General features: G+C 36.4%; 1 protein-coding gene and 1 long non-coding RNA gene across 2 annotated transcripts in view; one reads left to right on the top strand and one right to left on the bottom strand.

Moving 5' to 3' along the window:
- The first annotated feature begins 1,358 nt into the window (after window positions 1–1,358).
- The window catches only part of NIPBL (NIPBL cohesin loading factor), a 146,917-nt gene continuing 138,143 nt past the window's right edge, over window positions 1,359–10,132 (top strand). Inside the window, exons 1-2 of the mRNA XM_056513199.1 lie at window positions 1,359–1,389; window positions 3,002–3,153. The gene's annotated coding sequence lies outside the window, so the exon portion shown is untranslated. The remainder of the gene's footprint in view (window positions 1,390–3,001; window positions 3,154–10,132) is intronic.
- On the bottom strand, window positions 1,386–9,517 carry LOC130264744 (uncharacterized). Its single transcript, XR_008842512.1, has 3 exons — window positions 9,449–9,517; window positions 5,557–6,108; window positions 1,386–1,903 (listed from the first exon to the last, which is right to left on the bottom strand). It is a non-coding gene; the product is annotated as an uncharacterized LOC130264744 (long non-coding RNA).

Here is a 10,132-nt window from a genome sequence, read left to right as displayed (position 1 = left end):
CATTATACAATTTTAAAAAGCAAGTATAAAATATTAAATTTTCTTTAATCTCTCAGCAACTACAGTTGGAAAAGATTGTATGTCAAAACTGCATACCATCTCACCTTAGACATTTAAGTGCTTAAACTGGGAAAGGCAGGTTGGGATCCCAGTTCTCAGGGTCAGGATACCTCCATTTCTCCAGTTATTGCTGAAGAGTTTCTGAGAGGTGACTGGTAGGAAAGATATGTGCTAAGATATTGTCTTTACAAACAAGTCTATGGGTGAAGGAATGGGTGTTGACATCTTTCAAATGGGTCTTAATATCTCTCCCGGCTTCAAGCCGCAGGCTTGTTGCAGAGCCCAGAGAGCTTGGCTCCTGAAGGCAAGGGCCTGCACAGGCCTCAGCCTCTGAACTTCGGGGGAAAATGACAGATGCAAGGGGGAATATGGGGTAGGCCATTTGGGAAGGCTGTACCTTCCCAGTACTTCAACCAGGGGAAAGAAAGAGGACAACATGCGGCCAGGGGTTTAGGATAAAAGGAGGCTGCATCCCCTAAAAATCATGAGAGAGAAAATCGCACGGGCACGTGCCCCAGCGGACTCTCTCCCACTATGCGAGTAAAGTTGCAGGGTTCCTCTGTCTTTTTTATGGACACTGGCTTTCACAGCGTGATTTCCCGCACATGCCTGAGCCCACCTGAGGAGAGCAGGACAATGCTCCATCTGCAGGCATTCGGACACTGCTTCCCTGGGGGACAGGTAGGCGCTGCATATACAGCAAAATTCTCCACTGGGAATCACAAAAACAAACCAGCAAAACAAACAAACAAACAAACAAACAAACAAACAAACAAACAAAAATGGTAACAACCTGCCCCCTTCAGTTTACTCAATCACTATTTAAACATTGTCACACTTTTCCACAACACTGTGAAGAAGACATGTTGGATGACTTTATCAGATGGTATTTAAGGTGGTTTTTCGGGTGGGTGGCCACTGCCCCCCCTTGACGCCGCCTGTATGAGATGTGTTCACTACCCTGACTGCCCGCGGTGCTCCAGCGCCGCAGCCCCAGAGGCAGGATCCCACCCCGCCTGCCGCCAGGCACATTCTTTGGGATCGGCAGGAAACGGGTTAAACGCGAAGCCTCGGCGCCTGGAACTCGGCGGACTGTTCCATTACCTCGAGAGGGAGAACCCACTTACACATTGCTAATTATTCCCTATCAGATAATGCTAAGACTCGGAAAGAAAAGCTATAAGTAGTTGTTTTAAACCATGAGAAGCGGGTCTGTGAGTTAAAACAGGTAAACGTGAGGTAAAATCCTGAGTGCACTTCTGACTTTTTCTCCTGCGTGGGCAAGTTGCGCTCAGCCCGGTCTGAGGGAGGAGGCGAGGCGGCACCCCGGTAGCGTGTTTGGGGTTCGCAGGGTGCTGTAGGAGTTTTAGATACACTTTAATTTCTCCTTTTTAGCATCGCTAGAGTTTTCCTCTTCACTGGCTGCTTGTAACAGGCCTTGTTTGCCTAAGCGGGACTGGGAGGAGAGGAGGAAGGGCGGGCAGGGAAGCGGTGACGACTGGAGGGTTCTGAGGTGACAAAGGCGCGGGAAGCGGCCGGGGCAGCCCAGGGTGCTGCTCGGTCGGGGGGCCAGTGGATTTCTTCAGTTCAGATAATGATAGAATCGGTTGCCTTCGCTGGCCGAGCCCAGCGGAAGAGGTGTGACAAACAGGTTTGGGAGTCCTGATCATAAACGCGAGTAACTTGGCCGGATTTCACAGGCGGCGTTGGAAAGCCGGGGCTGAAATCCGCCCCAGGCGGTTCAGGAACAGGCGGCAGGCGTCCTCGGACATCTGCTCACACCAGTGTTTTGGAGTGATTTACAGACATTGTCTGTATTCGTTAGGATCGATTTACTATGTCACTATAGAGAAAAAAAGAAAAAAAATAGTGTCGCTTTTTTTTTTTTGCTGTTAATGGTAAGAATTAAGAAAGTAAGGAACTGGGTTCTTAGATCTGCGCCTTAACAGTAGGAAACTGGGGGTGCTTCAAGTCCTATAAAGGAGCTGGTTTAAAAGCAGCTATTAGTGATAGAGAGCTTTCCACCATACTAAAAATATTTCTGTGGAATCATAAGCATGGGCAGTGCTTCCCAGGCAACTATAAAATGCCAATCCCACTTCCTTTGAGAAACTCTGAAACTTAAAAGTAGATCAAAGCCACAGAGTATTAACAAATTTAGAGCTTACAATGAGGGAATAGGAGGGGCATTGTCTTTGAGAAGCCAAATTATTTTTTGTAGCGTATTTTGTTCTGTATTACTTATAAGAAGATTTCTTGTCTGCCTAATTATTCTACAGTACCAGCTGGGCAGTATTGTTTCAATAATACTGTGGTAACAGTATAGATTGAGAACCCAAGTATTTCAGAGAAATGTATGAGATCGAACTACATTATAACCTAGGTCCCTCTGGAGTGCAACAGTGAAACAGCACCAGGAAGTGTGCTTTAATCATTATTCCTGCACTGTTTTTAGTTGGGGTTTTTTTTGTTGGTGTTTGTTTGTTTGTTTGTTTGTTTGTTTGTTTGTGTTTTTGTTCTGTTTTTGTTTTGGTTTTTTGTTTGTTTTGTTTTGTTTTGTTTTGTTTTTTGTTTCTTTTTTGGGTTTTTTTTACTGAATAAGGAACTCAGTACACTAGACTAGTAATCCAGAACCTTTCCTGCGCTCTATTACAAAAAAAAGTCTCTAATTAAAAACTTGCTGTATATTTTTGCAATCAAAGGAAAGTGTATATGCTGGAGAAAACCTATTGGGTTAATAGTACTGTAAATTTTTGCTTGGCACATAGAGAGTTCTAAGAGCTTATCCTTTAAATTTCTGCAGACAGACCCTCCCCATATTCCTAGAGGCAATAATTAAATTTTATTCTACAGCTACCTAAACATGTAGTTGTATTCCTATAGCAAGGTTATTACAGCTCTATAACTTCCCTGAAATTACATGTGAAATTTTCTATTTCAGGCATTTTGACAGCAGTAAATAGCATTTTGAATGAAATTTTTGGGAACTGGACAGATTATATCTATTACATGTGAAGAACAACAGCCATAAAGAAGTTTCATATAGACATCTCTGAACTGCTTTTAGAAGAGGGTAAAGCTGGTAGAGGCCTGGTAAGAAAATCTTCATTTAAATATACACAATTTTACTGTTGGGAGGGAAGATTATTAAAGGAGTGAGAAGGAGGAAGAAGGTGTAACTGCTAAAGTTAACCAGTTTGGTAGATCTTGTAACAGCTGTTACACAGTTTCATACTAACTTCATAACACCATGAAGGTCACAGGAATGATGAGCAACACAATGTCCATCTTAATGAAAAAAGCCTCATAGCCAGGCTACCAGACATGTATATGAGACTCCTTCCCCTGTAGGCCATGTTATATTTTTGAGTTAATTATCAACAGTATAACAATACCAAGGATTTTCCTCACTTTTCAAGTTCTAGATCGTATTTATGAAAAGAGTGAAAAATAAGGGTACAATAAGGATATCATGACTAACTGTAAAATAAAATACACTTCCCATTCAGAATTCAGTTGGACTAGAAAAAACTGCATTTACCTTTAAAAATCTAGTTTTTAAAACCAAAACAAACTTCCTAAATATCTATCACTAATTTTTAGATGATCAATTTTTCATGAAATTTAATTCTTAAGGAAAGCTCGGATATTGGTAACCACTCTACTTGGCATGCCCCTAGGCTGGACTAAACTTCAATACTTCTGAACATTTTGAGGCAACATTGAATTTAGCAGTATGCAAAGTTATTCACAGACAATCACAAATACAGCAAAACATCTACAGTTTTAAATTTATTAAAAAAATAAATTGCACTCACAATTCAGACAATTCACCCACATTTAGACAATAGTCTAAATGAAATTTGGTGTGAAAAAAAATTTTAAAAAGGAAAGATCATTTTCATGTCTGCACATATAAAGCAGTTTTTGTGACAGTTTTTCATGTAAGTACTTTTTGTGCTATGCTATAATTTAAACAGAAATTTATAGCATGGTTTACACAAATAATCTCTTTGCCAGCAGATTATCCCTTATTTAACTGAATTTTTTATCCAAACATAATTCAATCACAAATTCCTTTTCTACAGTATTAAAAGTGCATACCCACCAAAGTCAGTTTATCATTCACTTTCTACTCTTATAGTGCACTCTTCTTTTGCCTCTCTGGGAATTTGGCTATTCTGTAAACATGATTTTTAAGAAAAAAATAAACCCATTAAGATAATTTTTTGTAAAGACATCCTCTTTTTAAGCCAGTGAGTCTTTAAGTGGAGCAGATACCAATTCATATCATGGACTATTTTGCCAATGAAGAAAAATCAAACTAGGAAAATAAAAAAAGTAAGGGCTTTTGTATGCTATCTCTAAACTTTGGGAGCAAGTAAGAAGGAAGCAATCCAAAATGTTAGGGAAAACACAGCCTAATGGCAGAGAAAAGATAAACATTGCCCAAGGAAATGCAGGAGGAAAAATGCACTTTAACCAGAGAAGAGTAATCACTAGGGTAGCCTGGAATAAACAAAAGGCTTTCTTAAGTCTGGAAATAAGGGCAAACAGCAGTGGAAGGTATGAAAGTAATGAGTAAGTTGAGGAAAAAGTCTAGTGAATGAAAGTCTATGGAGTATTTTGTGGTGCATATGCACACATTTTTCTGACAGGGAATTGCATATTTTGAATGTTGCCAGGTTATTGTAGTTTATGGATCTATTTAGAATGCAACTGTCTTTAAAACTGGCAATGTATTCTTACTTAATTTGACTTGGTTAGTTCAGTGTCGGTGGTCAGAGAAAATAGATGGCATCAGATGTTTTGATGCACTCTATTTATAAAGATTGTGTGTACATTCTTTTCCTCTGAAACTATGTGAATGTTTCACTCAAAGTCTCAGCTTCTTTTTGGTTGATAATCATCTTGAATCTCTCTTGCTTTGCTTTTCTTACAGCTGCTTTCCCAGTGATTGCTCAGGCCTGTATGGGTTTCTGCATCTTCTCTGCATCTGTTTCTATGCCATTTTACATCTTTTTTTTCTCACACATGCCTATCCTCAAATATCCAACAAAACATGTGCCAAACATATCTGTCTTTGTTTTTGGTGGTAACATGCAGCCATGTTCTTGTGAAAACTGGTTCTTTTTTTCCAGAAAGTTAAAACTACTTCTTATAGTGATGTTGAAGAGCACTGCCTATGACAATTAGCTGTAATATGTTTTATCTAACAGCAGTTTTAAGGATAATAAATTAATAAGACCATGTTAATAAATTGAATCCAGCATGGAAAACATGGTAGCAATAGCACAGGTATACAGATCACAGCCTCTTCAGGAGAGTCACTGTATCATTTTTCCTATGAGTACTTGCACTGGAAGGAAATCAACAGTAGAATAAGTTAGCAAACCTACAAAATGTACCATAATAATTCAGAACTACAAATCAACAATGCTGTGCACACTAGTGGTCTTTCATTATCATCATGATTTTAAAACTATTTCCACTTACCTATAAGCTTTAAGGAAACTGCTTATGCTTAGTGTGTTTTTTTCCAAATGTATACCTCTGAGGCAAAAATTTTCTATGGTGTGCTTCTTCTATAAGAAGAATTACATTTAAGAAACCTGAGGAAGCTGAGCATGTATTTTAAAATAGTGGGAGGATAAATATAGAAATGTGAACATCAAAACCTGGAATTTAAGTACATCACGATCCAGAAAAGGACGTTTTTCATAAATAGATCATTTTGATGTGATTTTAAAGCTGAATCATCTAGCCAGAGACATATATTTATATTCAATTTGAGCTCCAGGTCAACAGCTTAGTTTTCTGGACCAATTATTGTCTCTGTCAAAAGTTTAAACAAAAAGTTTGAAAAGGTTCTGCACTTCAGACTGCACAGTTTTGCATGTCTGTGAGAAATTAAATTAGTGACAAATTTATACTGTTTTCTGGTTCACTAATAGAGCACCACACATTTTCTAAAGTCCTAACAAAGTAGATGCACTGCTATTTGTCTCTGTGGCCATGCTGAGAAGCAAATTTCCAGCACGTATCCACCTACATTAAAAAAAAAAGAAAAAAAAAGGAAAAAGAAAATAAAAGTTATAAATTGAGCATTCAGCATTAAGAAAATAACAGATGATGTTTTAGTTTCTATTCTTATCTTAAAAATCAATAAATTACACTTCAGAAGTAGTTTTCATTACAAATTGATGTTGATAGCCATAACTCAAAGAAGTGCAAAAGTTATTTGTTCTTATATCATTTTATTGCACTATGTTTTCTCTTCCCCATCTCATTGTAACATCCTTTCATGAAGGCCACAGGATGTCTAAACCAAGAAGAGCATCTGCTACAGGTTAGAAGTCTGGTTTAGACACTCTGTAGGACTTTTTAAAATGTCTTCATACGAACAAATATCTAAATTGATAGTCAAACTTTAATCAATTTTCTTTTATCAAGTTTCTGGATAAATATAAGGCCATTAATTGCTTGAATAAAGAAATATTTAGAATTGTGAATGTGATTTATCCCTAGATGGGGAACCACAGATTGCTTTAGGTGTGTCTATAAATTGCAACATAAATGGAACATGCATGGACATTGTAAATAATCTAAAAATTGCATGTTAAAATGTTTGAACAGACCTTGGCACAGGCTCAAAGCATGCCAGCTTGCACTTTCCCAAACAATTTCTGTGCAGAGTTTAAGCATTAGTGTTAGTAATGAACTATTCCCAATGGGCAAAACATGCGACTGTCCTGCTTAGAAGACTAGAACGGTCAAACATGGAATGTTTGTCAAACATGGAATTATGTGGCTACAAGCTCCAATGCCAGAGAACAGTCCCAGGCATATTTAACCTGATACTTATATGTAGCCATTTCATGCTTTGTCTGATTTAACACTTCTGAAGAATAGGAAAGTTTTCTCTTCCAAGGAAGCAGTTTTTAAAGGCCTGAGCGCAAGAGGCTTTTTTTAACATACATTATATAGATAAGCATATCTCTGTCTTAAATCTTTTTTTGGCAAGTTGATTAAAAATTGAATGGCAAGGCATGTTATGATATTGTGGGTTTGTTTTTTGTTTGTTTTTTTTTTTTTTTTTTTTTTTTGTTTGTTTTTTTTTTTTTTTTGTTTTTGTTGTTGTTGTTGTTGTTGTTGTTGGTTTTTTTGTTTGTTTGTTTTTTAATGCATACAAGTATAACTTTCAGCTGAATACAACAGCCCTTAAGGGGAATTTTTAACTTCTCTCTTTTGCCAGAAGATGAATGTCCACATTTATTTGCTGGCCTGTGAAGTTCAGTACTGATTTAACTTTACTTCTTAATAAGTGGAGAAAGAAAAAAAAAAAAGCCTGAATGTTTTTATATTTCTGTCCCAAAATTTCCCATAGTGGCCCTCAACAACAGTCTTGTAGGAAACTGAGCAGTATTTCTTATGCGGCTAACATGACAGAAAGTTGTCCTCCCAGTGCCTAGACAAACCAAGACAATTGAGAGGATAGTTATATAATGCTCAAAATAAGAACAGGAAGAAAAAAAAAAAAAAACAGGAAAATCACATCAGGTATCAGGAATGATACCTGCTTCCTTTCTGAAGTTCAGCAATGGTGAGAAAAGAGCCTAAAAAATATTGCTTGCCAGATTTCAGATTATCTTCAAGGACAGTGTGTAACTGATCATTTATCTTCCCTAAAATATCAAATGTTTTTAGGTCTGTTTTTATGGCCCTGATGTAACAATTACGTGACAGTAGAATTCTGTCCAGCAGTCCATTACTGGCCTTTTTTCAATTATGTAGTGTCTTATTATTATGTATGTTTTATAGTCTAAATTACATGTTTTAATTGTCTTTATTTTAACTTTGTTCAGAAGCCCTAGTGCTTTGCATATTCAAGAGCTTACTTTAACATTCAAATGAAAGTAACAGAGTATTGTCTTCTGTCATTTTTTTCTCAATAGAAACATTATTATATATTTTAATATATACACCTGCCATAGAATTTATATTGTGTACAAACAAAAGCTCATTCTTATCATGGTAGATATAATGCAAGTTTGTTACTTAGAATGAAAAAGTACCATTTAATTTGATATTAAATTCTTTTTAGTCAATTAAGCTAAATAATTAGACAAAGGAAAAAATATTACCTTCATCTGGCTTACTAGGAAAATGAAATAAGAATCACTAGTCTCCATGAAGTTGTAAACTTAAAGCAAGTAATCATACAAATATTTGACTCCTCAGTCTACAAGCTTCCTTGGCTTTTTATTTAACCTTTGCCATTGAAAGTTTCATATTTAGGCTACTTACTTTGCACAGTGAATATGTTCCAGTCAATTAGTTACATGGTGCTATTATTTGTTTCTGTGAACTAAAAGCAATTCAAAGAACATAACTTTGTATGACTTATCATACAGCATACATTAAATTCTTCCTAATCATTGTGTGGTACAGCCTTAACACCAGATTCTAAATAATTTGAGTACTTAAATTTAGGATGATAGCTAATGATTTGTTACTGTATTCAGATAACAAGCTCCCAGTTATTATAGGAAAGTTCTTTTCAATTATTGAGTCTATAAAATATACAGTCATAATTTAAAAAATTATTTTACTGACGTCCTAATTATTTTAAAAATCTGCCTAGAAATAAATATACTGTAATATGAGTAATATACATACCTGTAAATTATTAAGAGGTAAACAACCCACACTGTTTGTGCATCACATATAAACTTAAAATGACATGTACCTTAGTGTTATACAGGTATACAGAGATAAAACTGGTAAAAAACAATGCATTTTTCATGCATTCTACAGAAAAAAATCAAATTACAACAGTCGTATCTAAGAAAACTTTGGTGCCGGGTGTATTTTTTACTCCAATATTACATGCTCTCAATAATTTATGAAGCTGAATAACGACATGTAGCAGTGAGGGAAGTGAACATCAGAGTAAAGAGGGCAAAGAGGTCCCTTCTCTACTTTCAGCAGTGTACTAACAAATATTACCTTTGCCTTTAGAAAGCTTATCTCAGTACACAGCAATAGCAGTTGTAAACAGTGGCAAGAGACATACTTACAGTTTTCCATGTATTTTGTGAAAATTGCTGGAGAACTCTCTACATTAAGATCTTTAATTCCTGCCTTTTGAATTAAGATTCACTTTGAAGAATAAGAAATGAGTCTGAGAGTAACAGACTGCATAAATATCTTAAATTTATGGGAATTCAGTCTTTTGTTTTGGGCAAGAGATGCATTCTCCCTTGACATCAAAGGCAGCAGGATTAGGTTCTAAAGCTTTACCCTGAAACTTGCAGTTCATTTTCTGGACTACATAGGTGTGGATTGTCAGGGGAATTCAGAGAGCTCTGCCCTTCTCCACACTTACCAGCTTTGTTCATGCAGTGTGTGTGCTCCTTAGTGTGCTACAATCATGGTTGCGTGGCTGCATAGCTCCTCCCATACAGATTAGGGCTATCCCCACCCCATGACTAAGGCCTGGAACAGAAATAAGGTTTAAAGGCTTTTGCAGTAGTTATCAGGTGATCTGAAATACTTGATTTATCACTTTTCTGGTAATTTCAGGCATAATGACATGAACCCTGTGCATACTAAGGCATTTTTAGGAATATAGTGAGCCTCCATTCTGCAACAGATTGCTGTGAGTGAGTTTTTGAAGCAGAATACAAGGAACCACTTGTCTGAATGCAGCCAAAGAATTAGATCTTTCATTTTAAAAAGTGGAATAAAAATATTTAATTTCCCTTAAGGAAAATAAAGTCCTGATTTGCCCATGTGTTACACATAACCTTCTAAAAGAACTAATGGCTTAAATTAGTTGTTCTCTTGTGCAGGTAATGCAGCATAGTACTCAAGTAAAACAGCCATTCATACAAGTTCTTTTAGTTGAGTGGTATTTTAAAAGCATTAAATGGTCTTACTGAAACCATAATCAAATAGGTGTTGTGCCTGACCATGATGTTTGTAAAGTCTAAAACATATTTGGCATTTGAAAATTAAAATATCAGTGTTCTGTATTTTATTTACATATTAATTCACCAACTAAGAAAAA

Source organism: Oenanthe melanoleuca, chromosome Z (genome assembly GCF_029582105.1).
Source record: "Oenanthe melanoleuca isolate GR-GAL-2019-014 chromosome Z, OMel1.0, whole genome shotgun sequence".
Lineage (NCBI taxonomy): Eukaryota > Metazoa > Chordata > Aves > Passeriformes > Muscicapidae > Oenanthe > Oenanthe melanoleuca.
The sequence above is the reverse complement of the archived record's forward strand: the minus strand, read 5'-3'. Positions and strand labels throughout refer to the sequence as shown.